Source organism: Aotus nancymaae, unplaced genomic scaffold, assembly GCF_030222135.1.
Source record: "Aotus nancymaae isolate 86718 unplaced genomic scaffold, 86718_ANA_hifiasm-v0.15.2.pri h1tg000057l, whole genome shotgun sequence".
Taxonomy (NCBI): domain Eukaryota; kingdom Metazoa; phylum Chordata; class Mammalia; order Primates; family Aotidae; genus Aotus; species Aotus nancymaae.
Genome location: NW_026988471.1, coordinates 1888522 through 1914062, shown reverse-complemented (window position 1 = coordinate 1914062; position 25541 = coordinate 1888522).

Here is a 25541-nt window from a genome sequence, read left to right as displayed (position 1 = left end):
TATCTATTGCTGCATAACAATGTAATCCAAAATCAAGCAGCTTAAAACAACACAGGGCTTCAATCAGTTCCCACAGTTTCTGAAGCTCAGGAATCCAGGCGTGGTTCAGGGTGGTTCTTAGTCAGGCTCTCCCATGGGGCTGTGGTCAAGCTGTGAGTCAGGAAGCCATTGTCTCAGGGTTGTACTCATTTACATTCCCCCTTTTTTCTCTTCTTTTCTCCAGCATTCGTTATTGTGACTTTTGGATAAAAAACATTTTAATTGGGATGAGATGATATCTCCTCAAAATTTTGATTTACGTTTCTTTAATGATCATTACTGTCGAATATCTTTGCATATGCCTGTTTACCATTTTGGGAAATGTCTTTTCAAATCTTTTGCCCATTTTTAAATGGGATTATTAGATGTTTTTCCTATAGAGTTGTTTGAGCTCTTCATATATTCTGGTTATTAAGCCCTTGTCAGATGGGTAGTTTGCACATATTTTCTTTCATTTGGTAGGTTGTATTTTCACTGTTAGTTGTCTCTTTTTTGTGTGTGCAGAAGCTTTTTAACTAGATATTATTCCATTTGTCCATTTTTGCTTTGGTTGCCTGTACTCACGAGGTATTATTCAAGAAATTTTTGCCAAGATTAATGTCCTGGAGAGTTTTCCCAATGTTTTCTTGTAGTAGTTTTATAGTTTGAGGTCTTAGGTTTAAACGTTTAATCAATTTTGATTTGCTTTTTGTATAAGGTGAGAGATAGAGATCACATTTCATTCTTCTGCATGTAGATACCCAGTTTTACCAGTACCATTTATTTAAAAGAGAAGAGACTCTGTTTCCCAATGTATGTTCTCCTCACCTATGTTAAAATGAGTTTGCTGTAGATGTGTGGATTTGTTTCTTGGTTTTCTATTCTTTTCCATTGGTTTATGTGTCTGTTTTTATGCCAGTACCATGCTGTTTTGGTTCCTATAGCTCTGTAGTATAATTTTAAATTAGGTAATATGATTCCTCCAGTTTTCTTCTTTCTGTTCAGGATGACTTCAGCTATTCTGGGTCTTTTGTGGTTCCATATGAATTTTAGAATTGTTTTTCCCATTTATGTGAAGAATATCATTGTTATTTTGATAGGGATTGCATTCAATCTGTAGATTGCTTTGGGTAGTATGGACATTTTAACAATATTCCTTTTTCCAATCTATGAACATGAAATATCTTTCAATTTTTTGTGTATGCTTCAATTTCTTTTAACAATGTTTTATAGTTTCCATTATAGAAAACTTTCACTTCTTTGATTAATTCCTAGGTATTTAATTTTATTCGTGTCTGTTGTAAATGGGATTACTTTTTTGTTATCTTTTTCATGTTGTTCATTGTTGGCATAGAGAAATGCTACTGATTTTTATATGTTGAATTTGTATCTTGCAGCTTTGCTGAATTTATCAATTCTAATAGTTTTTTTGGTGAAATCTTTAGGTTTTTCCAACTATAAAACCATATCATCTACAAACAAGGAGAAACTGACTTCTTTGTTTTCAATTTGCACGTCCATTATTTCCTTTTCTTGTCTTATTGCTCTAGCTAAGACTTCCAGTACTATGTCAAATAACAGTGCTGAAAATGGACCTCCTTGTCACAGTCCAGATACAAGAGGAAAGGCTTTCAGTTTTCCCCATTCAATATGATACTAGCTGTGGATCTGTCTTATATGGCTTTTATTATGTGAGATATGTTCCTTATCCCCAGTTTTTAAAGGGTTTTTTTTTTTTTTTTAATCATAAAGGGATGTTGAATGTTATCAAATACTTTTTCAGCACTAATTGACTTGATCATATTGTTTTGTCCTTCATTCTGTTGATATGATGTATCATATTGATTGATGTTGAACCATTCTTGCATCCCTGAGATAAATCCCACTTAATCATGATACATGATCTTTCTAATGTATTGTTGGATATAGTTAGTTAGTATTTTGTTGAGGATTTTTGCATCAATATTTATCAGAGACATTGAACTATAATTTTCTTTTTTGATGTGCCTTTGTCTGGTTATGGAGTCAGGGTAATACTGGCCTCATAGAGTGGGTTTGGAAGTATTTCTTCCTCTTCCATTTTTTAGAACATATGAGTCAGATTGGAATTAGCTATTCTTTAAAGGTTTGGTCAAAATCAGCAGTGAAATCATCAGGTCCTGGGCTTTTCTTTACTGGGAGACTTTTTATTATGGTTTCAATCTCATTACTTGTTATGGGTCTGCGTGGTTCAATCTTGGTAGGTTGTATGTATCTAGGAATTTAACAGTTTTTTTCTAGATTTTCTAATTCACTGGTATATAGTTGCTCATAGTAGCCACTAATGATCTTTTGAATTTCTATGGTGTCAATCATAATGTCTCTTTTTTCATCTCTGATTTTATTTATTTGGATCTTCTTTTTTTTTTCTTAGATAGTCTGGCTCAAGGTTTGTCAATTTGGTTTACTTTTTCAAAATCATAAATTTTTTTGTTTTATTGATCTTTTATAGTTTTATTTATTTCTCCTCTGATCTTTATTATTTCTGTTCTTCTACTAATTTTCATTTGGCTTGTGCCTAATTTTCTAGTTCTTTAAGATATGTCATTAGTTTATTTATTTGAATTTTTCTTCTTTTTTATGTAGGCACTTACAGCTATAAATTTCATTTTTAGTACAGCTTTCACTGTATCACATAGGATTTGGTATGTTCTGTTTTCATTGTAATTTGTTTAAAAACATGTTCAATCTCTTTCTTCATGCCTTCATTGATCCACTTGTCATTCAGGAGCATATTGTTTAATTTCCATTGATTTTATAGTTTCCAAAATTCATCTTGTTATTGCTTTCTAGTTTTATTCCATTGTGGTCAGAGAAGATGCTTGATATTATTTCAGTTTTTTTGAATGTTTTAAGATTTGTTTTATGACCTAATATATGTTCTGTCCTTGAGAATGATCTATGTGCTGAGGAGAAGAATGTGTATTTTGCAGCCATTGGATAAAATTTCCTGTAATTATCTATTAGGTCCATTTGGTCTATAGTGCAAATTAAGTCCAATGTTTATTGATATTCCTACTGAAAGACCTGTTCAATGTTGAAAATGGGGTGTTAAAGTCTCTGGCTATTATTGTGTTGGGTCTATCTCTCTCTTTAGCTCTAATAATATTTGCTTTATATATATGGGTGCTCCAGTGTTGGGTACATATGTATTTACAATCATTACACCCTGTTGCTGAATTGATTCTTTTATCATTATATAGTGGCCTTGTCTCTTACAGTTTTTGTCTTGAAATCTATATTGTCTGATATAAGTGTGGCTACTCCTGCTTTTTTTTTTTATTTGTATGGAATATCTTTTTCATCCCTTTATTTTCAGTCTATGTATATCTCTATAGGTGACATGTGTTTCTTGCAGGGAACAGAACATTGGGTCTTGTTTTTTCATTCATTCATCCACTCTATGGCTTTTGATAAGAGAGTTTAGTTTGTTTACAGTCAGTGGACCTGGAAAGGTCCTTTTCTTCCTTTTCTTTTCTTCTCTTCTTTCCTGTCACCCTTTTTGTGACAGTGATTTTCCCTGATAGCATACTTTAATTTCTTGCTTTGAACTTTTTGTTTATCTATTGTATGTTTTTTTTAAATTTGAGGTTATCATGAGGTTTGCAAATATTATCTTATAACCCATTATTTTAAACTGATGACAACTTAACACTGATTGCACAAATAAACCTACAAAAATAAAACTAATAAAAACCCTACACTTTAACTTCATCCCCTACTTTTTATCCTTTACCTGTTTCTCTTTATGTCTTACTGTATTGTGTATGTCTTGAAAAGTTGTTGTAGTTATTTTTTATTGGTCCATATTTAGTTCTACTTAAGGTAAGACTCGGTTATATACCATAATTACAGTATATTTTTCTGGGGTTTTCTGTGTGATTGCTATTACCAGTGAGTTTTGTACCTTCAGACAATAACATCCTTTTCTTTCAGATTGAAAACCTCCTGTTAGCATGTCTTATAGGACAGGTCTGGTGTTGATGAAATCTCTCAGCTGTTGTTTGGGAAGGTCTTTATTTCTTCTTGATGCTTAAATGATATTTTCCCTGGATATGCTATTCTAGGGTAAAAGTTTCATTTTTTCCCCTTAAGCACTTTAAATATTTTAAGTTACTCTCTCCTGGCCTGTAAGGTGTCCACTGAAAAATCTGCTTTCAGATGTACTGGAGCTCCGTTTTGTGTTATTCAATTATTTTCTCTTGCTGCTTTTAGGATTCTTTTTTCATTCTTTATATTTGGGAGTTTGATTTTTAAATACCTTGAGATAGTCTTCTTCAGATTAAATCTGCTGGGTGTTCTATAACCTTCTTTTATTGAATGTCAATATCATTCTCTGCTTTGGGAAGTCCTCTGTACTATTTCTTCGAATAAATTTTCTGCCCCTATGTTTTTCTTTACCTCCTCTTTAAGGCCGATAACTCTTAGATTTGCCCTTGTGAGGCAATTTTCTACATCTTGTAGGAGTGCTTCATTGTTTTTCATTCTTTTTTCCCCTCTGACTGAGCACTTTCAAATAGCCTGCCTCCAAGCTCTCTTATTCTTTCTTCTGCTTGATCGATTCTGCTATTAAGAGACTCTGATGTATTCTTCAGCATGTTGAATAATAATTGCATTATTTAACTCTAGAATTTCTGCTTGATTCTTCCTAATTATTTCTATCTCTTTGTTAAATTTATCTTACAGAATTCTGAATTCTTTCATTGTGTTATCTTGACTTTTTTGAGTTTCCTCAAAACAACTATTTTGACTTCTCTAATTGGTCACATATCTCTATTTCTCCATGATGATTCTCTGGTGCCTTATTTAATTCATTTGATGAAGTCCTGTTTTCCTGCATGGTGCTGATGCTTGCAGATGTTTGTTGATTTCTGGGCATTGAAGAGTTAGAAATTCATGGTGGGATTTGCAGTCTGGGCTTATTTGTGGCTGTCCTTCTTGAGATTGCTTTCCAGGTATTGGAAGGGGTTGGGCTCCAAGGTCAATAATGCTATGGCTTTTGAAGACTCATAGAGACACCACCGTGGTGGTCTTGGAAAAGATCCAGAAGAGTTCTCTGGATTACCAGGCAGAGGATCTCCTTCTTTTCCCTTTCTTTGTCTCTAGGTATCTCTCTGTGCGCTGAGCCATCTGGAACTGTGGCTGTGGTGTTGCAAGCACTCCTCTGGGCACCACCACTGGGACAGCACTGGGTCAGACCTGAAGCCAGCACAGCCCTGGACCTTGCCCAAGGTCCTTCTCTTCAGGGTGGTGAGATCTCCCAGGCTGCATGCATGTTCAAAGATGCTGACCGTGAGCAAGGGACAGAGTCAAAAACTTCAGCAGTTACGTCATGTTCTATTCTACTGCTGCAAAGCTGGCACTAAAAGCACAATACAAAGTCCTTCCTGCTCTTCTCTCCCCTGTCTGCAGGCAGAGGAGCCTATCCTTGTGGCCAAGACTGCCACTTGTCCCCAGGGGTTTTTGCCAGGCCAGTGTTGACTGATGGCAGTGCCTCTTCTGTCAGCTTGTGGTGAATGCCATCAGGCCTGGCAGTCGCCCTTCATAACAGAAGGCTCCCCTCTGGCTTAGGGGAGGTCCAGAAATGCTGTCCAAGATCCTAGGTCTGGATTTTGGGACCCCAAGAGCCAAGTCCTGGAATGGTGACCCCTAAAAAGCCCGCTTGGTGTTCTGCCCCACTGTGGCTGAGCTGGTACCTAAAATGCAAGACAAAATCCCCTGAAAATTCCTCTGCTCTTCTCAAGCAGAAGGGGTCTTTCGCCATATGCAGCACAGCTGAGAATGTGCAGAGTGGGCCCTGAAGCAAGCACATCTCAGAGCCCACGGCCCATGGCGTATCCCTGGGTATTGCCGCTGGCTCTCCAGGGCCCAAGGGCTCTTTAGTTAGCAGGTGATGAATGCTGCCAGGGGTTCAAGGCAGTGGGTTCTCAGGCAGCCCAGGGTGTGTCTAGAAATGTCCTCTGGGAACCAGGGGTTGGAACTGGGGCTCATGGCCGTGCCTACTGCTCTCTCCTGCTGTTGCTGAGCTGGTATCCAAGACGCAAGGCAACATCCTCTTTCCTTTTCACTCTCCTCTCCTCAAGCAGAAGGGGGGAGACACTGTCATTGCTTTGAGCTGCACTGCCTTTGAGCTGCACTGCCTTTGAGCTGCACTGCCACCCCAGCTGGTGTTTTCTAGAACACACGCCATCCTAGTCCTCTGGCTCTGAGCCCAGCTTACCACTAGGAGTTGCCTAAGAATTGCAGGCCCTGTGTCCCATACTGCCTTTTGAGTTTGCCCAGGACTCCAGAGCCCTTCTGCCTGCAGTGCCAAGGCTGGCCTGGAAACTCAAGTTCCGACAACTGGGTTGGGTGATTCCCCTCTGGCGAAGGTTGGTCAAAATGCCCCCTTCATGTGCTGGTGCTGGCTGAGCCCAGCATGGTTTTATCCTCTGCCGTAACAGGGCAGCACTGGGTTCCGTGTAAGGTCGCCCAGTCGCCGTGCTCACCCTCTCCACACTGCACAGACTCTGTGCTGTGCGGCCACTTCCAAGAGACGCGGGAGGGGTGGCACTGGTGGCTCAAGGCTGTCTCTCCTTCCTCCTCAGTGGCACAAAGATAAAACCTGGTACTGTCCTTGCTCACATGACTTTTGGTTCTTGTGATGGTGCTTTTCTGTGTGGAGATAGTTGTTAAAATTTGGTGTTCCAGCGAGGAGGACAAACAGTGTAGGCTTCTCTTCTGCCATCTTGCTCCACCAAGCCCCTTCTGTAGTCTCAAAAAGCAAAACAGATTCTGCTCACAGAAAAGTATTTTGAAAATGTGACACAGAGCGGGAGAGAGAGAGAGATGCAGAGAGAGAAAGAGAGAGAGGAAGAGAGAGAGGTGGTCTCCCCAGGACCCTCTTTCCCATGTATCAGCTCAGGCTCTCTGGTCTTCTCCAGGCCCCTACCCCTGGTCTACACCACCGTCAGCTTCTCTTTCCCAGACGGCACAATCTCTGGATTGTCCAGCTCTGCTTCACTCATTTCCCAAACCGACACCAAAAAGACCCGGGAGCCTCATGGAAGGTGGGAGGGGGCTGTATCTTCTCCGTTTTTTTTTTTTTCCAACAAAAATTCTTTTGACAAATACTTCACAAATACTTACACTTTGACATTGTGCTAGCACTTCACACAACCACTCCTAATCCCTGGAGCCGACCTGCAGGTCCGCAGTCGCTATCACTGCTGTGTAGACAAGGCTGACAAGGGGGACACCGGGGCACGAGGCCACGCAGGAGGAAGCACGTGGCTGGATGTCAGCTGAGGCAGGACAATCACTCTGTGTAGACATCACCATAGTCCAGGGGGCGGGGCTAATGGGGCTCAGAGAGGGGCAGATTCAGGAGTTTAGAGGGAGGCAAGGCCACAGGCAACGGCTGGATCCTTCTAGGAAGGAGGACAATTGAGTGTCGCTTTGAAGAAGGCCTAGGTGTTGGGTGGCAAAAATGGGGCAGGGGTGGGGTTGGGAGCAGGGAGAGGGGCTGAGATGAGATGGAACTGTTACTATTTGAAGTGTTTCCTTATTTTTTTTTCACGAAATTTCCACTGTCTTTTTAATGATTGCAAATTCCTCTCCACCTATGGAACTAGGCGGGCTTATAAGGCTTCCTTGACAACCTATGTGTGATTCGTTACTTTCTTCTCTATTTTCATAGCATTTTGGAGGGAAATTGGGGAAGACTGTTAGCTTATTAGCAAGATAAAATTTTTAGATGGAAGCTTGACATTCTGTACATCTGATGAAATCAAAGGGGCTTTGAGGAATGTTTGAGTTAATCCTCACTGTTTGGAACCAGCTTCCGTTATACAAATATGCAGACTGAGCACGAGTGATAAATGAAAGCAATAGGGTGACAGTTCCTTCTCTGCTAATCCATATCCAAATACGCTGTAAAAATGGTAGTGCATGTATTCATAATTAACATGCCCGCCATAAATCATCTCAGAACTAAATTATTAAAACAATGAAATGCACACATCTCTATTAGAGATGAAAATATGTTTGTGGAAAAGTTAGGAAAGTTAACACCAGGCCTGCTGAGGCAAACTGACTACGGCCCACCCTGGTTCTCACCGAAAGATGAAGCAGGGTGGGTCCATGGAGACCACCCCTGAAGTCCAAGAAAGCTGAGAGGTCAAAGAAGGAGGCTGTCAAATCCAGTTTCTTAGAAAGAAACTTTTAATAGAGATTTACAAACAGAAGCCACATCTGTGTCCTGGGAAGGGCAAGACAAGATGGTGGATCCCCATGCCATCCTCACCAGACCCTGAGATCACATACCTCAGAGGAGGGACGCAAACACGTGTTCTCTAGTGGGAATGGGCAAGAATTTGCCCCAAGGACAGGATTTAAGTATCTGCTTTTCCACAAAGGATCACAGATCAACTAGAAATCTCAGAGGCCTTCTCAGAAGTAGGGTTGATCAGAAGTCAATATGGCAGATTCGCTTCCAAGATGCAGTCACTTTAGCCTCCCATTCAAGATGGAGTCGCTTTGGCCTCCCATTCAAGATGGAGTCGCTTTGGCCTCCCATTCAACATGGAGTCGCTTTGCCTCCCATTCAAGATGGAGTCACTTTAGCCTCCCATTCAAGATGGAATCGCTTTGGCCTCCCATTCAAGATGGAGTCACTTTGGCCTCCCATTCAAGATGGAATCACTTTAGCCTCCCATTCAAGATGGAGTCACTTTAGCCTCCCATTCAAGATGGAGTCACTTTAGCCTCCCATTCAAGATGGAGTCACTTTGTCCTCCCATTCAAGATGGAATCACTTTAGCCTCCCATTCAAGATGGAGTCACTTTGGCCTCCCATTCAAGATGGAGTCACTTTGGCCTCCCATTCAAGATGGAGTCACTTTAGCCTCCCATTCAAGATGGAGTCACTTTAGCCTCTCATTCAAGATGGAGTCACTTTGTCCTCCCATTCAAGATGGAATCACTTTAGCCTCCCATTCAAGATGGAGTCACTTTGGCCTCCCATTCAAGATGGAGTCACTTTGGCCTCCCATTCAAGATGGAGTCACTTTAGCCTCCCATTCAAGATGGAGTCGCTTTGCCTCCCATTCAAGATGGAATCACTTTAGCCTCCCATTCAAGATGGAGTCACTTTAGCCTCCCATTCAAGATGGAGTCACTTTAGCCTCCCATTCAAGATGGAGTCACTTTGTCCTCCCATTCAAGATGGAGTCGCTTTATCCTCCCATTCAAGATGGAGTCACTTTGCCTCCCATTCAAGATGGAGTCGCTTTGGCCTCCCATTCAAGATGGAGTCACTTTAGCCTCCCATTCAAGATGGAGTCGCTTTGCCTCCCATTCAAGATGGAATCACTTTAGCCTCCCATTCAAGATGGAGTCACTTTAGCCTCCCATTCAAGATGGAGTCACTTTAGCCTCCCATTCAAGATGGAGTCACTTTGTCCTCCCATTCAAGATGGAGTCGCTTTATCCTCCCATTCAAGATGGAGTCGCTTTGCCTCCCATTCAAGATGGAGTCGCTTTGTCCTCCCATTCAAGATGGAATCACTTTAGCCTCCCATTCAAGATGGAGTCACTTTAGCCTCCCATTCAAGATGGAGTCGCTTTAGCCTCCCATTCAAGATGGAGTCGCTTTGTCCTCCCATTCAAGATGGAGTCGCTTTGCCTCCCATTCAAGATGGAGTCGCTTTGGCCTCCCATTCAAGATGGAGTCGCTTTGCCTCCCATTCAAGATGGAGTCACTTTAGCCTCCCATTCAAGATGGAGTCACTTTAGCCTCCCATTCAAGATGGAGTCACTTTAGCCTCCCATTCAAGATGGAGTCACTTTAGCCTCTCATTCAAGATGGAGTCACTTTGTCCTCCCATTCAAGATGGAATCACTTTAGCCTCCCATTCAAGATGGAGTCACTTTGTCCTCCCATTCAAGATGGAATCACTTTAGCCTCCCATTCAAGATGGAGTCACTTTGTCCTCCTATTCAAGATGGAATCACTTTAGCCTCCCATTCAAGATGGAGTCGCTTTAGCCTCCCATTCAAGATGGAGTCGCTTTAGCCTCCCATTCAAGATGGAGTCACTTTAGCCTCTCATTCAAGATGGAGTCACTTTGTCCTCCCATTCAAGATGGAATCACTTTAGCCTCCCATTCAAGATGGAGTCACTTTGTCCTCCCATTCAAGATGGAGTCACTTTGGCCTCCCATTCAAGATGGAGTCACTTTGCCTCCCATTCAAGATGGAGTCACTTTAGCCTCCCATTCAAGATGGAATCGCTTTGATCTCCCATTCAAGATGGAGTCACTTTGGCCTCCCATTCAAGATGGAATCACTTTAGCCTCCCATTCAAGATGGAGTCACTTTAGCCTCTCATTCAAGATGGAGTCACTTTGTCCTCCCATTCAAGATGGAATCACTTTAGCCTCCCATTCAAGATGGAGTCACTTTAGCCTCTCATTCAAGATGGAGTCACTTTGTCCTCCCATTCAAGATGGAGTCTCTTCAGCCTCCACAGCATCTCTTGATGAGGGTTTACTGCCACAGGTGAATCTCAGACTGGAAACTGGGGTCCAAGGTAATGTGGAAACTCCAGGGGGATCCAGGAAATGTTATAGGCTGGAGCTGTGAACACATAACATCCAGACAGAATGACAGTAGTGCAATGCTGTGACCTACATTTTAACCACAAAGTCACAACAGAATTCCTGGGTGACCTTGGGCAGCCCTCACTCATTTGACGAGTCCCTCTGTAAGAATCATGGGTCTGTGGATTGGCCTGGCCCCGTGTGTCTCAGCCTGCCTTTGGCAGATGTGAGATCACACAGCTAGCAAGGCTAGTTCAGACTCAAATCTTGGGACACGATTCAAATCTTCAAGAGAACAAGAAGAGCTGGACCCCAGATTTCCCCTGGATCTCTTCCTGATTCATGGGTTGGCAGCCTCAGCTGTGGTGAGCTGGGGGAAGGGAAACTCCGAGAAAAGCAGCAGTAGCCTGGGGACCCCCAATAGTTAAAAGACTGCACGTGGGTGAATACTGAAGCCCAAGAGTCTCTTCCTGATGTGGATACCAGTGGGATGGGCCCAATACCTACCAAAAGCTGTAGCCAAGAGTTTTTATCTGACCTGGTGCCCCTGGCAGATTCCCACAGCCAAGAACCTCTCTTCCTGGTGCCTTTAAAATATTAAAATCTATGTAACAAAGGTGATATTCAGGCCATAAGGAGATCCTCCGTGGGCTGACTTTTTTTTTTTTTATTTTTATTTTTGGGACAGGATCTTGCTTTGTCACCCAGGCTGGAGTGCAGTGGCACAATTACAGCTCACTGCAGCCTAGACTTCCTGGGCTCAAGAGATCCTCCCGCCTCATCTCTGAATAGCTGGGAATACAGGCACATGCCAACGCGCCTGCCAAATTGTTTTGCATTTTTTTTAGAAATGGGGTTTTGCCATGTTCTCCAGGCTGTTCTTGAATTCCTGGGCTCAAGCACTCTGCCTGTCTCAACCTCCCAAAATGCCAGGATTATAGGCATGAGCTACTCTGCCCAGCCTTTTAATTTTTAACGAAGTAAAATTAAAATGTGCCAAGCCTATGTAGGCCTGGTTTGTGAGAGATGCTCTCCTACTCATTATCTTAGCTAATCCTGTCTAGCTGGAGCTCAGACAGGTGTGCTGTCTGCTCTATTTCACGCTGCTAGTGAGAGGTCGGGTCAGGGTTTGAATTCAAGTGTTGTAAAGCTGAAGCTCATGCTTCTTGTACAAATACATTCAAGAGCACACACACACACATGCACACACACACAGTATGCAACAAAAGATTGTGCAGCCTTTTAAAAATGCCAGCCATTGTACTGCACTTTCTCAGCTCCACACTCTTCCTGCCCCTCATCGGATTATGATCATCTCCTTTTAAGCCTCTGTTGTAAATGATTCAAAGATCAAGCAGGGATTTTGTGGGCAGCTTTGAGCAAAGAATAAAAAGGATTGGGCTTAGAGTCTGCATTCTAAATTTCTCTCACCTTCTGAAAATATCCCAAATAAAATCAGGTTATTATGATTTAAGTAGCCAGCAAAAGGCAGGCACATCTGCTCTCAGAGATGAGGAGTCAGTACTAGAAAAATAATCACAAAAAATACTGAGTATTCAGTGTGACCAGACGCATCTCATGCATTATTACTAGTCCTCAGCTCGCTCTGACAGTGGGCTTCATCACCCTCATTCTCCAGCGAAGGCATGGAGAGCCAGAGAGTCTCAAGGTCCCAGCCCGGTGCACATTGCCAGGAGGTGGACAGGCCGGCCAGACTCATTGTCCGGGTCCTTTTGTTTCTCCCTGCTCTGATATCACCTTTCCTTGCCGAGAAAGCAACTTCTTTAATGATTTGGAGTGAAGCGTGAAGCTGTGCAGGAGGCTAGGAGTTTCTAAACCAGAAACTGTGGACATGCGCCCATGCGTCTGCATTTAGTGACTTTGATTCTCAGCCACATTTGTAGCTGTGTTAAGGGGACGCCCTGAAAGAGGGTTGATAACCAGATCCATGTGACCCAAGTAGTTGTGCAGCAGAGCTGTGAATGGCAGAAAAAAGTGTGACTATAACTTTGACAAGTTTAATCGGTGATAATTTTATGTAATCATAAAATTTTAGAGCAAGGAGATGTTTTTTAATTCAATCCAAATTTTTGTTCACAGTAAAATACAAAACACAACAAAACAAAAATATCTAAGAGTCCAAGACGCGAAAGAAGCTACCTGGAGGTGAGGAGGGGCAGCCGGTGCCGCACTGGGGCCCCCGGCTCCGTGTTCTCCTGGCTCCTCCAGCTCCTCCTGCTGTGCTGTGCCTTCCGTGACAAAGGCATGGATACCACGTGGACACCACGTGACCATTTCCATGCTCTGCTCATGGTTAATTTGCTTTAGTTTTCAAAGTGGAAAAGGAGTTTCATGTGAAAAGGTGTGTTTTCTTGGGAACAACGTAACTCTGGCTCCAGCTGCAAGTACAGCCATTGTGACGAGTCCCGTCAATTCCCTCCGTCACTCAGACCTTCGGCGTTCGCCGGAATCCACAACCCCTTTCCAGGAGCTTGCACCCAAGCCACACCCTCGTTTCATCGGCGTGAACACGGTTGCTTTGCCTTTTCACTCCTGCCTGCGACTCTACCCTCAAATCCCCCTGGTAGCTTCTCAAGTGTGTTTGCTCCACGTGGCCAGTGGAAATGGCTGGTCGGGAATGGACTCCTGCCCCTTTCTACCCAGGCTCCTGCTTCCTCCAGCAAGAAACACCTCCCTCTCCTGAGCTCCCATTATTGCCTTGAAACTAGACTTTCAGATGTGAGAATGCAACTTCAGACCATGGGGCCTGAGCGGTGCAGACGGCTTAAAAGTAAACGTCTACATCACTTAGCAAGACAAGGGTGGATTGAGGTTATTAATTTTATGATTATTAAATGAACTGCAACTGATGCTTTTTTTAAATAAAAAAAGGGAAAATAGATCCCATTCTTTATCATGCACATATGATGTGCATAGACCAATATCACAGGCCCAAGTACAGAGCATCAGCAAAGTTGTTGCCGGATGCCAACTGGAAATAAGGTTATGCATATGCATAGGTACAGATATAACCACATACATGAATATATGAGTATACGGATGTCTGCGATGCCTGTATACTTAGTAATGCCAGATGCTGACTTATCACCAGATGTTGACATCACCAGATGTTGAAGCCCAATATATCTGATTTTATTTGGCTGAAACTATAGTATAAATTATAGACACTGAATGACTAAGAAGCATCATTTTGCAGGTGTCTGATACAGTAACTACCTAAATAGTTGAGGAAGGCACTGACCAAGATTATTAGCTTCCCAGCTATGGTAATACTTGTCCTTCTTACGTATTTATTACACGCAGTGTTTTATTGGAGAGAATTCTGAGCAAGTATCCTCTAGTGGATGAATCATCTAGAAGCTGGTTAATGGTAAATCCAAACTCTGCAAATGATTTTACGGAGGTTTATTCTGAGCCAAGGTGCGTGACCATAGCCCAGCAGAAGCACCGTTTCAAGAGGTCCAAAGAAAGAACATCTAGAGCAGCCACAACTTACAGTTTAGTTTTATACATTTCAGGGAAGCGAGAGTTACAAGCAAAGACATAAATCAACACATGGCAGGTAATCCTTGGTTCAGCCAGAAGAGGCGGGATATCTTGAAGTAGGGGCTTACGGGTTACAGGTGGAGTCAATAATTTGCAACTGGTTAAAGCAGTAAAGCTCCGCCTGAAAATCTGGAGTCGGCAGAAAGAAATATGTAATTTTAAATTTTATTTTAAGTTCTGGGATACATGTGCATGACATGTAGGTTTGTCACATAGGTAAACGTGTGCCACGGTGGTCTGCTGCACCTGTCAACCCATCACCTAGGTACTAAGCCCAGCATGCATTAGCTATTTATCCTGATGCTCTCCCTCCCCACACCTGCCTGACAGGCCCCGGTGTGTGATGGTTCCCTCCCTGTCTCCAAGTATTCTCATTGTTCTGCTCCCACGAATGAGTGAGAACATGTGGTGTTTGATTTTCTGTTCCTTCATTAGTTTGCTGAGAATGATGGTTTCCAGCTTCATCCATTTCCCTGCAAAGGACATGATCTCATTTCTTTTTTATGGCTGCATTGTATTCCATGGTGTAGATGTGCCACAATTTCTTTATCCAGTCTATCATTGATGGACATTCAGGTTGCTTCTGTGTCTTTTCTATTGTGAATAGTGCTGTAATAAACATACATGTGCATGTATTTTTATAATAGAATGATATATATTCCTTTGGGTATATACGCAGTAGTTGGATTACTGGGTCAAATGATATTTCTGGTTCTAGATACTTGAGGAATCGCCACACTGTCTTCCACAATGGCTGAACTAATTTGCACTCCCACCAACAGTGTAGAGGAGTTCCTATTTCTCCGCATCCTTGCCAGCATCTTTTTTTGTTGACTTTTTAATAATCACCATTCTGACTGGCATGAGATGGCATCTCGCTGTGGTTTTGATTTACATTTCTCTAATGATTAGTGATGCTCAGTTTTTTTCACAAGTTTGTTGGCGGCTGCATAAATGTCTTCTTTTGAGAAGTGTCTGTTCATGTCCTTTGCCCACTTTTTGATGTTTTTTTGTTTATCTTGTAAATTTGCTTAGGTTCCTTGTACATTCTGGGTATTAGATCTTTGTCAGATGGGTAGACTGCAAAGACTTTCTCCCATTCCGTAGGTTGCCCGTTCACTCTAATGATAGTTACTTTTGCTGTATAGAAGCTCTTTAGTTTAACTAGGTCCATTGTTAATTTTGGCTTTTGTTGCAATTGCTTTTAGCAATTTCATCATAAAATCTTTGCCTGTGCCTATGTCCTGAATGGTATTGCCTAGATTTAGAAAGAGATGATTTAAGTTAAGGAAGCCTGTCAACCAATACACTGGGTGAGACTGACTGGTGGGGGTGGGTGACTTGACCCTTGCCCCCGCGGCCTTAGGTCCGGTTTGTTATTCAGAGTTGTGTTGCCACAGGGAGCCCCTTCTCTCAGTCCCACCATCTTCAGCATCAGTGTTGGCCCGCTGCGCCTAAACTCCAAAAGGAGCCGGAGAGAAGGAGGCGTGTCTGACTTCCGTCCCTCCAGGGCCTAGGATTCAGTTTTTAAGGTTTTCCTGAGTTCTCCTTAGCTAGGAGGGGGTCCGTTCAGTGCGGCAGAAGGGCGTTGGATTTTATTTTTCGTTCGCATTTTTGGGAAATATCTCATTCAGCGGGCGCTCCCCTGCCGTGGCCAGCTGAGCGTGCAGTGCGAGGAAGATGACTGAGGCTTGCTTTAGGCTCCCGGGTTGCGCGCCCACCTTTAAGCAGCAGCACCACCCTGTACACCTGGTGATTCTTGTTTTCTTTGTAATGGATTTTACCGTAAGCACCTCTCATCCTGCTTTCCATCTCTCTCCGTCACTCCTGCCGAAGAAGTTCATTCATTCTCCTCCAAGGTGTCCTCATCTCTCCCTGGGAGGACACAGGCCCAGAGGTGGCAGAAACGCTGGCCCCAGCCCTGCTGTATGAACGGCACCGTGAGAACAGCCTGTGTCCCCCCGAAGGCTGCAGCCTGGCCTCTTCACACCAATCTTCCGCAGTTGCCTTCCTCAGATGAGATGGCTCTGTCTGGAGAATCCAAAGGACTGCCGCCTTCCTTGCCTCCGGAACATGTGTCCAGGGCTTTCGGGGACCCCAGCACTACGAGGGCGTCGCTCTGTGCCCACCCTGCTGCTGCTGAACGACTTGCACCAGCTGCAACGCTGCCCGCTGTGCTTCTAAGCTGGCATTTCTGTCAATCATAGGCAACTTCTCATTCCTTTTCCTTCCTTTCCTCTTTCTGGCAAAATTATTTCAGGTATAAATGATTCCAAAATCACACCAGGGAATTAAACACGAAGGCAAGATTCTCATAGTTCGACCAACCAGAATCGTCAGGCGTTAAACGGCAAAGGACCAGTTAACTCAAACTGGGAATAGTTGAGGTTTGGCAAACACAGCCACGTGGTCTTAAAACTCCAGCATTCACTCTGGCTTTACCAACGCCCGGTCATGGGGCTGAACCCCTTTCTGCCCGCACCCTGTTTTCATTGATCAGCACACGGCGTGATGCTTTGCCTGAGAAGAGGGCTGGGGTCTCCACCTCCAGAGCCTTATGGCCAAGGGCACATGCTGGGATATCAGAAAACCTGGATTGAATCCCATCTCTCCACCTTAACTAACCGCGCTACGTCCAAGGACTTCCTGGGTGTGAGTCACGATCCGTTTTCTCATTTCTAACATGGATGCAATAAAACTGGCGATGCACGTTTTGTGATTCCCAGTCGTTCCACGCTTTAGAACTAGCTGAGGAGCTTTTAAAAATCTGGAGTCCAGGAAGAACCACATTTTGACCATGTGAAAATATGTGGGAAGTCATCAGCTCTTATTAAAGATCCCAAGCGAGTCCAGCATGGAACGTTCGGGAGCCATGGGGTCGCTGCGAGGACTCAAGGGCGCCCTGAAGCTGCCTTGTCCAGCCGGCCATAAACCCAGGTCATTCGGTGACAGCCAGACACTGCCCCGGCCGCCAACATTCCCACTGCGGGCTGTTTCTCTTCCACTTTTCAATTCCTCAGTCATTTAAGTTGATAATTAACTTTGAAAGGTGGAAGTTTCCACAAATATGTTCTTATAATCACATTTAATGTTAGAACGACATCGGTCTTTCCTAAATAATTTTATAGTAAGATAGGATTTTAATCAAAATGCCCCAGATATTTAAGCTTTTTAATGATTCTCAAATAAGCAGGTGATGACAGCAAGAGAATAAAGACACAATGAGAGAGAGGAGGGACTCACTGAGCCAGATATTGGGAGCTTCTCCCTGGCTGGGACAGTCTCCCAGTTCTGCTCCTGGTGATGGCTCCAGGCGGCTTTGCTGTGCCCATGGGGCAGGTGGTCCCCTTCCCGTAGCACCTTGGACTTGGGTTTGTGTCACAGCCAGTGTTTACTGTTCTGTGAGGTGACTGTCTCCTTAAGCATGCCTGCTGGATTCTCAGTGTCTTAGTTTCATGTGTATTCCAGGGCATTAGTGGGACATGGCAGGGAGCGGGCACTCAAAACATATTGTTTGAAAGGTAGATAAAATATGGCATAGAGAGGAAGCAGAGGAAGACGGGCTCTTTGGGTGTCTCTTTGAGGACTCTGTGCCCCACGCGTGTGGCCCTCTGGAAGGATGAGCCCGCAGGCAGCGCGGGCTGCTCCGTGGAGAGCATCTGTGGAAGCCGGGCGTGTCTGTGGGTCTGTGTCAGTGTCCCGCTTTGTACTGTTGAGCTGTTCATTCCTCAGACATCCACAGTGCATCTCCCATACATACGCCTTCCCTTGCTTAGGAAGCCACGTTGTGCCAGTTACTGCAGAGATGAAAGGCATGGTCCTTTCTCTGCTCGTGTTCAAGTGGACAAAGGCTCAGACAAGTGGGTCAGCTGTTGCCAGGCCGTGCCCGGTGTCCCAGCGGAGAGAGGATGCCTGATTTGCCCTGGGCCCTGGGGGTCGGCTACATCTTCATTCTACAGGTGGGGAAGTCTGTTGCAGAGAACACAGACCTCAGGGCTTTGCTGATGCCTGAGAGATTGGAGAGCAGGTGGAAGCGAGAGGAAGGGGGACAGTGACTGGATCCCAGAGGCCTTTCCATGCCTTGCGAAGGCACTTGGTCTTCGACTGAGAAAGCTGTGATATTCTTAGGGCATTTTAATCACATTGGTAATATACTAAGAACTTGCAGAAATCTTTATTTTAAAATAATTTTAGGGTCACATAGAGGTTCTAAATATAGTGCAGAGTCCTTAAACACCCCTCACCACGTTTCCAAGATGACATCTTACATAACAAAAAAAAAGCGTCAGCACCAGGAAATTGACATTGATGCAGTGCCGTCAGGGAAGCTGCAGGCCTGTTCGGATTTACCAGGTCTTAGATGCGCTTTGTTTCTTGCTCCCCGGGGAAAGGGGAAGGGTTCAGTTCTCTGACATTTTGTCACACTTAAGCATTCATGTAAGAAGCATGCAGAATGATCCCTGCCCCTCATCCTGCCTCAAACAGTCACAGCCACGGCCACACACAGCATGCACCCCTTATGACCATGGACTCCTTCTCCATCAGAAAAACGTGGTCAGCCAGGCACAGTGGCTCACACCTGTAATCCCAGAACTTTGGGAGGCCGAGGCAGACAGATCACCTGAGGCCAGGAGTTCGAGACCAGCCTGGCCAACATGGCGAAACCTCGTTTCTACTAAAAATACAAAGTTTTGGGAGGCTGAGGCGGGTGGATCACGAGGTCAAGAAATCGAGACCATCCTGGTCCACATGGTGAAACCCTGTCTCTACTAAAAATACAAAAAATTAGTTGGGCACGGTGGCGCATGCCTGTAATCCCAGTTACTCAGGAGGCTGAGGCAGGAGAATTGCCTGAACCCAGGAGGCGGAGATTGCGGTGAGCCGAGATCGCGCCATTGCATTCCAGTCTGGGTAACGAGCGAAACTCCATCTCAAAAAATATACAAAGTTAGCTGGGCATGGTGGTGCACGCCTGTAATCCCAGCTACTAAAGGAGGCTGAGGCAGGAGAATCACTTGAACCCGGGAGGTGGAGGTTGCAGTAAACCAAGATTTTTCCACTGCACTCTAGACTGGGTGACAGAGTGAGACTCTGTCTCAAAAAAAAAAAAAGAAAAAGAAAAATGTTACCGTTTTTAGAATATCATACAAATTGAATTGTCTGGCTTGTAGCCTTTTGAGATTGGCTTTGCCATCCAGGGAAGGGTCCTGGAGATCTGCCCACATTGCCTTGGGTATCAGTGCTCGGTTCCGTTTCGCTGCTGAGTCGGGCTCCTTGCATGAATGTGCCGCATTTTATCCACTCACCTGCGAAAGGATGATGGACCTTTGTCTTCTCCCCCTGGGCTTCGGTGATCAGGACCACGACTGCTGTAAACTTTCCTTTACAGAAGTTTTTCTTGTTAACATTAATTTGTTATTTCTCTGGGCTCTATACTCAAGTGCAGGGTTGCTAGATCATATGGTAAATTCGTATTTAATTCTGTGAAAACCCGCCGAACTGTTATCCAGTGCAGCTGAGAGTTTTTATATATTCTGGATACAAGGCTTTTGTTGGATTTGTGATTTGAAAATATTTTCTTCAAGTCTGTAGCTTGTCTTTTCTTCTGCTTAACAGAGACTTTCATAGACAAAACATATTTTTAATTTCTATAAAGTCCAGATGATCAAATTTTCCCTTGTGGCTCCTGCCTTTAGATGCTGTCTCTAACCAGCCCTTGACCACCTAGATTTTGCCCATGTTTTCTTTTTGAAGAATTTTATAGTTTCATGTTTACATCTATAACACAATTTCAGTTAATTTTCGTGTGAAGAGCGAGGATTTTCATTTCACACGGGTCACTCCAGTGTGCAGGGATGAATAGGAAGAGGCTGTGCCAGGATGTGAGGAGCCCGTAAGAAGGTGACGGGGGGAGCGGGCTCAGTGGCCAAGATGAAGAAGACAGACTCACAGGGCGCCCAGCAGCAGCTGACCCTGTGCAACGTGACGTACCTGTATGCACGTGTGTGCACATATGCGTGCATGAATATGTATATGTATATTTGCATATGTCGTGGTCACATATGTGAACTTATAAAATTATTATTATTATTATTTATTTTTTTTTGAGACGGAGTTTCACTCTTGTTACCCAGGCTGGAGTGCAATGGCGCGATCTCGGCTCACTGCAACCTCCACCTCCTGGGTTCAGGCAATTCTCCTGCCTCAGCCTCCCGAGTAGCTGGGACTACAGGCACGCGCCACCATGCCCAGCTAATTTTTGTATTTTTAGTAGAGACAGGGTTTCACTTTGTTGACCAGGATGGTCTCGATCTCTTGACCTTGTCATCCACCCGCCTCGGCCTCCCAAAGTGCTGGGATTACAGGCGTGAGCCACTGCACCCGGCCTGAACTTATAAAATTATTAAACCCCCCTTCACCCCAACTGCTGAGATTGTTTTAAATCTTTAAAGGCAAATATTTTAGTGTTCAGAAAAATTTAAATCAAATTAACACACTCTTTTTTTAAAAAAGACAAATACTAATTATTTTGAATGCGTATACACACAATTAGGGCCTTGCAGTTTAAAACGTGATTATTTCCAAATTACCGTTAAATCAAGTCATCCGTCGATGTACATCCTGAGAGAGAAGCGCTGCAACGCCTGGTCCACGTCAGTCTGTGCTGGATGCGATGTCAGTTACGTGCCGCGCTGCCTCTGGCTTCTTGCCTTGGGCATTTAAGGAGAAACAGTGCCTTTAGATCTGATAAATTAAGCTTTGAATCTTGTGTCACAGAAGAATATGACGTGGCTTCCAAATGATTTCAGTGAAATACCACAGCCTCCACTCTGGATTCACAAATCCCAGGGTGGAGCCAATGAAAGCCACAAAGGCCGGGCAAAGGCCCAGCCCCCGACTTGTAAGTGCACGTTTTGCGCAGTGCATCGCCAGCTGCCAGAGTGCCCATGTAGTGCACGGCATAGCTGTTTGCCTGCATTGATTTCAAAGCTTCTCTGTGGACACTCAGGGCTGCTGTGCTGTGTTCCTGCAAACAATGGTGAGACTTCAGGGCTTTGTGATGGATGTGACCTAATGCATGAGGCAGAACAGTTTCATTCGCCGTGTGAATGTTGATTGTTTATAAAACATGCTATAATGTTTTCTGTAATTCACATCTTAAAAATCTCCACATTTTTTCTTTTTCTGAACATACCGTTAGTGTTAATAATTTCATTAATTCTAGCCTAGGGATATTTCAAGTAGTTTTCCAGAGTAAGTTCAGTTTAAGCAGGTGTGTATTTTCCATAAGACTGTCCTGCCCTTTCTAGCTGACGGAGGAGGCAAATGGGCTTTAGGGCACACACTGTAAATCACCAACACCTTTTATTGTCCCTGCGACCCCAAGAATCCTCTGTTCCCGGTACATTCTACAATAAAAGATGCCTGAATCTAAGCCCTGCCATTCCTGTGTTTTTATGGTTGGTGACTTGGGATACTGAGGGCACCTCCCTGGGTGTCTTGGCCAAGGTCTTAAGTCGTTTGTTGGATACTGGCTGGATATTTGGATCTACCACGTGGTTAATGAGTAGGGGAAGAAGAAAGTCAGGGGTGTGTGTGTGTGTGAGACAGAGAGACTAAGCGAGATACTCTCTACTTTCTGTAAAAAGTTCAATATTTTGAACTTTAGCCTCAAATAAATTATTTTCCAGATGAAAATTTTTCAGAAATTTTTTTCAAATATAGTTTTAACTTCTGTACTATTTAAGAAACTATTTTCCATAATGTTTCTTAAAAACAAACTTTAGAGAAAGAAATTTATTACTAATCCCTATCTTAAGTCTTTCTTGTCTAAATTAAAAGAAGTTTCTCCCCTCCTTTCCCCTCCCCTCCCCTCCTTTCCCCTCCCCCCTCCTCCTTTCTCCTCCCCTCCCCTCCTTTCCCCTCCCCCCTCCTCCTTTCCCCTCCCCTCCCCCCCTCCTCCTTTCCCCTCCCCTCCCCTCCTTTCCCCTCCCCTCCCCTCCCCTCCTTTCCCCTCCCCTCCTTTCCCCTCCCCTCCCCTCCCCTCCTTTCCCCTCCCCTCCTTTCCCCTCCCCTCCCCTTCTTCCTCTTCCTATCTCCCCTCTGTTCTTCACTCTTCCATGCTGAGGTGGAACACAGCATGTCTGATGAGTATTTTCCACAGGATAGGTCATTCTTACACGAATGCAGCTGCCAACTGGACCTATTATAACTGGATCTTTCTGTTATTCATTCATTGCTTAAACAAGAAATTATTGAATCCTGTGTTTTCACTCTGTCCTGGTTTCCAGGGAGACAAGGATGGAAAACCACACAGGAAACCCTCATGGAGGTCCAGGCCTGTGAGCAAGTCAGATAGGCAGGCGAGCCACCCGCAAAGCAGGCTCTGCCCCTGCACTCTCGTCCCATTCCGCACTTGTCAGGGAGCTCCCCAGGGACAAGGAACTGCAGGTTTGGAAGAGAGAGTGAGGCACATCTCCGGCTGTGAGCCCCACACTGCGTGGGGTGCACACTGTCACTCTCTGGGCTGAGCCTCTGGTCCAAGACCCCTGGCCGTGTCACAGCTCCTGCTGGTCACTCCAGTGTTAAGGTCACTGATGTCAACTGCTCAGATATGTGAAGACTGAGAAGCAAACCAGAAACTCTAATACGGCATACCGTCCCCTTAAGGCATCATCAATACAGGCATCTAGCGTGGCCTGCACTGGGGCAGTGGTCGAGAGCAGGGAGGGCTCGCAGAGGGACACCTGCCAGCTCCATCGGGTAGAGAATGTTGACACACCCAGCACACAGGCACACAGTTCAATTTTTCAAACTCCAAAGTTAAAGGGGAAATTACTTAGGAAAAACTTATTTTTTCCTGGTTTTCTTATGCATATCTCAGTGACTTGCTCATAATTATTACTTGATAAACAATTACTCCTAAATAATTAAATGAATAGATGGGTTTAATAAGTGGTTTGTTGGTAGATGCTTAATAAGTGGCCCTAAAAAATTTATAGCATTTACAATTTCTGAAATGTAAATACTCCCATTTGTTTGATTTCAAGCTACTCACATGACATCACTGGCTTATAAATTCCTGAAAATCTAACAGTTGACTCTCAGCAACCTAACATAAGCCCGAGAAAAATACCAAACATGTGTCCATTGTCCCGACATCATCACATCACCATGACACCACCATGACACTACATCACATCACTGTGACATCATCATATCACCATGACATCACCATGACACCACAGCATCACATCACCATGACACCACATCACATCACTGTGACATCATCATATCACCATGACATCACCACATCACCATGACACCACCATGACACCACATCACATCACTGTGACATCATCATATCACCATGACATCACCACATCACCATGACATCACCATGACACCACAGCATCACATCACCATGACATCACCATGACACCACATCACATCACAGTGACATCACCACATCACTGTGACATCACCACATCACCATGAAACCACTGCATCACCACATCACAATAGCCAGCTTCCTAATCTGCGTGTGCTGGTGGAAGCCAGAGGGGACTTCCAGCCTGCTACTTCCTGGAGAGCTTTTTGAATTGCTCACTCTAATTAGTTCACATAAGGTCTTGCTTTCAGGTTGAAACTTTCCATTTCAGAACATGGAATGACCCAGAAGGCTGCAGGGATGGTGTCAGAAGGTGACAATTATCCCTGTGATCTCGAGGTGACTCCTGTTGGTCTTCACAGGTCACAGTGTCTCACTGTCCCCTCCCAGCCCACTGTTCCATGGCCGGACAGTCACGTGAGGGTTCTGGAGGTGGAGCTCAGATCTAGGGAGAGGGCTTGACATGAAGCCTGCCGGTACAACATGATCATTCAAGACACGGTTGTGCTGGTCGGGAATGACAGCTGCGGCCACAGCCTGGGACACGCTGTGTCTATAGGTTTTCTCCATGTGTGGTGTATGTGTGGTGTGTGTGGCTGCGTGTTTTCTCTGTGTGGCACGTGTGAGGCATGTGTGGTGTGTGTGCCTGTCTGCGTGTTTTCTCCATGTGTGTACCTGTGCCTGTGTGTGTGGTGTGTGTATAGTGTGTGTGGCTGTCTGCGTGTTTTCTCCGTGTGTGTGCCTGTGTGTGTGTGGCATGTGTATGGCGTGTGTGTCTGTCTGCGTGTTTTCTCCATGTGTGTTATGTGTGTCTGTCTGCGTGTTTTCTCCATGTGTGTGCATGCACCTGTGTGAAGCATGTGTGTCGTATGTGTGGCTGTCTGCGTGTTTCTGCTGTGTGTGGCGTGTGTGTGGTATGTGTGCCTGTCTGCGTGTTTTCTCTGTGTGTTTGCTCTGTGTGTGGAGCGTGTGTGGTGTGTGTCTTCTTTTCTGCATTGATGAAAAAGCCTGGCAATCCAATTGCTTAGAAGCCTTTAAACCGACTTTCCTCTGTGTCTTGTAGAAACGCGCCATTTAAGTGTTGTTGAAGCCATTCTATCATTTTGGAAGGAGGACAGGGCAAATCAGAAGGAAATCCCCAGCTCTTAGTGACGGTGTTCATCTCATTTGCTGGACCCTTGTCGGGACCCTGTTTCTCTGTCCCCTGTCCGGGGAGGATTTGGAGGAGGAGGAGGTGTGGACAGACCTCCTCTCACAGGCCCACCCCTGTGCAGGACCAGAGGTGACTCCTGGTTCAACACCTGGGAAGGGATTCGGGGCCAGAGCGGGCCTTGCAGCCACTGCCCACAACTCCTGCCCCAGCGCAGGACAAAGCAATCCTTCCAGTAAGAAAGATGGAAAAATTGGAGCTTTCTAGGAAACCACTGACGTCTTTACAATTAAAGACACTTCCGAGGTCTGAAGACCCAGCTGCAGAAAATGTGGCCTGGAGGCAAGGAGGCCACGAGGAGTCAGAGGGAGGAGGCATGGAGAAGCGGGAGGGAGGAGGCAGGCATGGTGGAAGAGGGGGCATGGGGAGGAAGACAGGCAGTAGGAGGGGGAAGCCTGGAGCTGCCTGGGCCTGGAAGGGCCTCCCAGATCATGGACAGGGCAGTGTGAAAGCCCCGCCCCCCATACCATGGCCCTCTCCAGCGCAGGCGGGAACAGGACATCTCAGGTCTGGCCCTAACATCTGCCAGGCTCTGGATCCCTCCACGGGTGCCCCACGGAGTGACAAGGCCCATCTCTGACCGCATTTCCTGTCACCATGAGCCACCCCTCTCTCCCCTTCGCAGACATGGCGGGAGCTCACGACCCCTGAGGCCACTTGACCTGAGGCCCAGGGTCAGCCCTGCTGTCGGGAGAGACCCCTCCTGTCACCAGGTTCCTCAGCCCTGGAACCTATG